The 5,920-nt window shown below is 36.1% G+C and overlaps 1 non-coding gene across 1 annotated transcript; it reads right to left on the bottom strand.

Annotated features, from left to right (window-relative positions):
- Positions 1-690: 690 nt before the first annotated feature.
- On the bottom strand, positions 691-827 carry LOC111753315 (small nucleolar RNA SNORA2/SNORA34 family). Its single transcript, XR_002788133.1, has one exon. It is a non-coding gene; the product is annotated as a small nucleolar RNA SNORA2/SNORA34 family (small nucleolar RNA).
- Between the last annotated feature and the right edge of the window lie 5,093 nt (positions 828-5,920).

Raw genomic sequence — 5,920 nt, 5'->3', positions numbered from 1 at the left:
CACATTTGCCAAGCAGGCCCTTACACTGCTGAGCTAAACCCCCAGCCCCAATTTTGTCTGTTCTTTTAAAGAACCAGTTTTTCAATTCACGGGTTCTTTGTAATTTTCTTGGTCTCAATTTCACTAATTTCATTACTCTGATCTTCATAATTCCTTTCTTATACTGCCACTGGGTTTACTTATTTATTTTTTGGGTCACCATTTTTATTTATTTATTTTGTTTTAAAGGGGGTAAAATTAAACACAACAAAACAGAACAAAATAGGACATAAGAAAGCAATGTAAGAGATAATACATCCCAAAGCTAGATGAGCTGAGGTCTTCACCATCCATCATACTGTCTCTTGTCTTCCTCCAAATTGCCGTCCATGTCTTGGCATACAGAGAATTCATACAAAACAACATATAAAACTGATCCCAACAGAATGAGGAAGGCACCGTAGGTCTTCAAAACTAGACAATAGGCAAGTCACCAATGGCTGTCGTAGCGTCTCTCATTCTCTTCAAAATAGCTGTCCATACTTTCGCGCACATTGAAGTTCAACAAAACAAAACAGGCAGGGGAAGAGGAATTGCTTGGCTTCCCAACACTCCAGGTCTCAGCATGGCTCGGGTCCCAGTAAATGCTGGTGCTCCCATTCAGGCCACCTTAGCCTGCCAGCTCAGACACTGGGGCAGGGGTTTGCATCAAGCTGTTTCTTTCTAATGAATTGACCATTTCACTGCCCAAGTTCTAAAATGGCCAGCAGACCTTAGAAAGACATCTCTTTCGGTTCCTGCTTGAAACCAACAGCGTCAGGAAGCTGCCGGCCTTGATTCGGAGCCAGATCACTGAGTTTAGATTACTCATGTTTTTCTAGGACTTTGAGGTGGATCATTAGGTTATTTATTTGAGCTTACCTTGCTTTTCTGATGTGAGTATTCATGGCTATATTCTTCCCTTAGGAACGCTTTCACTGTGTTCCAAAGGTTTCTGTATGTTATACTGGCATTATGGTTTGATTTTAAGAACTATCTAATTTCTTCCTTGATTTCCTCTGTGACCTACTGATTTGTTCAAGGGTGGATTGTCTAATCTCCATGTATTTGCATAATTTTTGGGTTTTCTTTTGCCAGTGGTTTTTAGTATCACGGCACTGTGATCTGGTAATATGCATGGGATAATTTCTATCATTTTGTATTTATTTAAGTACATTTAATGGGTTAGTATGTGGTCTGTTTAGAGAAAGTTCCATGTGCTGCTGAGAAGAATGTACACCATTGTTGTTAGGTAGAACATTCTGTAGATTAAGTCCACTTGTTTAAAAATGTGGTTCAACTCTCATATTTCTTTGTTGATTTTTTTTGTCTAGTTGATCTGTTTGTGACAGTGGGGTATCTAATCCCCCACTATAATTGGATTGATTTTTATCTCATCTCCTATGTCTATGAAGTTGGGTGTACTGATGTTGAGTACATACATATTTCCATTTGTTTTCTCTTTCTATTGAATTGTTTCCTTATCTAATATGTAGTGACCTTCTTTGACTTTTCTGTTGAGTTTTGACTTGCAGTCCACTTAGTCTAAAAATACAATCAGTATTCCTGCTTTTTGGGCTCTCATTGTGTGAAATACTGTTTTCAATCTTTTGGTTTTTAGGCTATGAATTTTTTTCATTAAAAATTATTCTTGTGGATAGCATATCATTTGGGTTTGATTTTTTTTATCCTTTCTGTTGATCTATGTCATTGAAGTGGAAAGTTAAGACTATTCACATTGAGTGTTATTACCAAAAGGTATTGACCTATTCTTTTTTTTTAATTTATTTTTTGACCTATTCTTGATATTGCATTATTTTTCTCTTACTGATTCTTTTTTGGGTTTTGTTTTGTTTTCCTTCTTCTTCTTCTTCTTTTTTTTTTTTTTTTTTTTTTTTTGTCTTTTTCATTTTTATCGGTACCGGGGATCGAACTCACTACCGCCTGCTTGCAAGGCAGGTGCTTATGCCACTGAGCTAAATCCCCAGCCCATTTTCCTTCTTCTTAACTATTCACCTTGCCAAGTATATCTATTCTATTAGATATTTGGGCATTTTTGGTTTGCTTCTTTAAAGGGTATTCTTGAGAAGTTTCTGAAGTGCTAGGTTTGTGTTCATGAATTTCTTAAGGTGCTTTTTGTCATGGAAAGACTTTATTTTTACAGTCTTCTTTGAAAGGTAGTTTTGCAGGCTGTATTAGAATAGGTTGGAAATTGTCTTCTTTTAAAAATTGAAATACTTCACTCCAAGCTCTCCTTGTCTTTCAGGTTTGTGTTGGGAGATCTACTGTAATTCTAATTGGTTTAACTTTGCAAGCGATTTGTTGCTTTTCACTAACAGCTTTTAAGATTCTGTCCTTGTGTTGGACTTCTGCAGTTTTGACTATGATGTAACATGGAGAAGTCCTTTTCTGATCATGGCTATTTGATGTGCTGTTTATCTTGGTTATCTATATGTTAAATTCTTTCTCCATACTTGGAAAGTTTTCTGCTATCATTTCTGTGAAGAGGATTTTTATGCCATTTGTTCAATTTACTGATTTTTCACTAATTCCAATTAATATAAATAAGTCTTCTTTGCATCATCTAATAACTGTTGGATCCATTTTCCATGTTCTGTCTCTTTATTTATTTATTTATTGGTACTGGAGATCGAATTCATGATTGTGCGCTTGCAAAGCAGGTACTTATGCCACTGAGCTAAATCCCCAGCCTTTAAGGTATTTTTTTGGTTATATGGTTGCTGACATCAGTTCTATCTTTTAGTTCTGATTCTGTCCTTAGATTTGTCACTTCTGCTGTCTTTACATTCAATAGAGTTTTTATCTACTGAATTTCTGTTTTGTACATGGATTTTAATTCTTAGCTAAACTTGTAATTCATGCTTTGTATAGCATGGATAGATTTTGGCAGCTTCAGTACATTTACTTATTTTTTTGTCTCACCCAAGTTGTTATTTTCCAGTTGCGTTGATTCCAGGTTGTGGAGAGGCTCTATTTTATTGCTGGTGTTCATTTTACCTTTTTTTCTTTTTTTTTAAATTGTATTATTTATTACCTAACTATGATTTCTCTGATTTTGTTATAGTTCACTTAAAAAATATAAAATCTGTTCAATTTCTTTTGGGCTTAGGTGAAACTGTTTTCTTCTTTTATAAGAACAGCATAGCTGTCATCCTACTGTAAAAAGGGCATATACAGTCACATATTAGGGACTGGTGTCTTCAATAAATAGTGTAATTGCTTTTATTTTATACCCAGTTTGAAACTAGAATTTCAAGCCATCAGCCTCCTACTGAGGTGTTTATCCTTGTGCTAAGTTAGTAGCAAGCTCTGTATCCTAAGCACCCAGATCTTGATTGCTGCAACTTCTGAAAATTACCTTGCATGGCAAAAGGACTTTGCAGATACAATTAAGTTAAAAGTTCTTGAGATTGAGAGGTTATAGTGAGTTATCCTGATAGGCTTGAAATGATCTTACAAGAATTCATAAGTGGGAGACTTGACTAGGGACCAAGAAAAGGCAGTGAACCCAAATGCTACATCGTTGGCTCTGAAAGTGGAGGGAAGATTCATGGGCCAAGACAAACGAGAGCAACTCAAAAAGCTGAAAAGGGCAGGAGTTCGGCTCTTTCCAAGAGCCTCCAGAGGACATGATGCCTTCTGGCACCTTGGTTACACCCAGTGAAACCATTCTAGACTCTGTACCTTTAAAACTGTCAGAAAACAAATCTCTGTTGTTCCAAGCCACCATATTGTGGTAATTAATTGTAGGTACTAATACAACTACCTTTCTTGGTTAAATAACTCATAAAGATGACTTGCTTCTTAGATGTGGGTTCCACAAGAAGTTATTAGATAGCACACTAACTTGAGGCAGTCTCTCTCTTCTAAATGGGTCATGTTTGCAAGGCTACTTTTCTGCTCAAGTGTTTTTTTGGCATATACAATACAAATCAAATAGTATATATTTTAAAAATTAATGTACTTTTATATACTTGTTATTTTCTTATTTTTTATTACTGTTTTAAACTTCCTCGTTAGGATTCATTGATTTTGACACTTTTTTTGTGGGGGTTAACCAGGGATCCAGCTCACAACTTTGCATTTAACCAGGCAGGTGCTTATACCACTGAGCTAAAAAAAACAGCCCATGGACTCACTGATCTTTGTTTTGTTGTTTCTGGGTTTTTGTTTTGTTTTGGGATGCTTTTGTTTTTGTTTTGTTTTGTTGTTTTGTTTTCATAGTTTCAGAGACATCACAGTGAGCTATATCCCCAGCTCTCCTTTAATTTTCTCCTTTAATTTTTCCTTTTTAAATTTTGAAACAGTCTTGCTAAAGTACTAAATTACCCACGCTGAACACAAATTTGTAATCCACTACTTCAGGTCCCTAGTATGTGAGGAATACAACCATGTGTCACTACACTTGGCTCAGATCCATGGTTCTTTCCAAATAAGTTGTTGTTTCCAAAATATTCACTGCCCCCCCCCAAGAAGCAGAGAAAAGCAACAGAGACAGTAGTTGTTAAAATATTTGTCCTTTAAATTATTTATAAAAATATCTGAGCTGTTTACATTCTAAACATCTGGAATCCCATAGGATTATTAAGGGTATAGCTGGCAAGACAGTGATTTTGGAGAGAAGAGTTGCAGAAACAGATTCTAGCGATGTACTTGCTTCTGTGGGAGTATAGACTTTCTGCCCTGGAGCACTGATGTATTTAGCTATGACACCTTTATAAAAATATTTTTCCTCTCTTACATCATCCCTGCTCACCTCCCAAATTGTGAAATACTGAACAAAAAATATTGGAGGTAAAAGAGCACATCCTATCCACCTAATAACGTTGAGAAGAAATCTGACATTTCAAATGAACAATTTCTTGGCATCATCATGTTTGGTGTCTCAGCAGAAGAGACACCAAAACCCACATCACCTAAACCCTATTCCCACACCTTTTCCACTGTTTGTGGGCACTTTTCCTTTTCCTAACTGTGAATAGAACCTAGTTCATTTGGAGGCAGTAATTAGATTATAAATACAGCTCATAATTAGGGGCTTTTAAAAAAGGAAACATGTAGATCATCTACAAAAGTCTGCTAATTTCCAGATAAAACCATAGAAATTTGGATCCCAAATTTTCCAGTGTCTTACATGTGATAACTTCACAAGTTGATTTCTTTTACTCGTTTCCCTCCTTGCCTGTCCCCCTGAGGAAACTTTCAAGACCTACAGTTGAGCCTCTTATTTCTATACTACTTCATAAGGCTTTCATCCTGTCTTAGTAGGATGGTCTACTGCTGGTCCCCATATTGTCCAAAGTAAGTCAGTGAGGTCAGGAGGACTCCTTTGTTTTAGGAGCATATTCCCTTTAAGTGGAAATAAAAGGACAGAATCTTAAAATTACATTAGGCAAGTTTTTCACCAAGGATTCAGCAGTGAAGGTAAAAATTTCTTATCATTTATGTAAATTGTTACATGAATCAGCTATTTGGAACTGTTAAAATCAACTGTCCAAAAGTCTTCTTCTGGCTGTCCTTGGGTCTCTGTGCAGTGACTTGGAAAAATCGTTCATAAGAACCTCACTCTCTTGTGACTACTCTGAATTATTTCCTGGTGAAGACCTTTCTGCAAGGCTGGATACCATTTCAGTTCCTGATGTCTTCCTTTACTGCTTGTCAAACTTTTACCTTACATGATGTCATTAATTCATGCCCATATTAAACAGGACCTACAATGTAACAGACAATGTGGTAGCCACAAATGAGATTAAATGAAGTAGACTGGTTTTCTCTGCATGGAGTTTGCATTCTTATCTTGAAATGAACTTAAATTTCTCTTCAGTTACCTTTAGCAAATCTCTAATTCTACTGTTTTTTTATCTTCTGCCAAAGAGCATAT

The sequence above is a fragment of the Cavia porcellus genome, unplaced genomic scaffold (assembly GCF_034190915.1).
Source record: "Cavia porcellus strain 051 isolate PalLab524CR breed Dunkin Hartley unplaced genomic scaffold, mCavPor4.1 scaffold_8, whole genome shotgun sequence".
Classification (NCBI taxonomy): Eukaryota; Metazoa; Chordata; class Mammalia; order Rodentia; family Caviidae; genus Cavia; species Cavia porcellus.
This window is presented reverse-complemented; position numbering and strand designations above follow the sequence as displayed.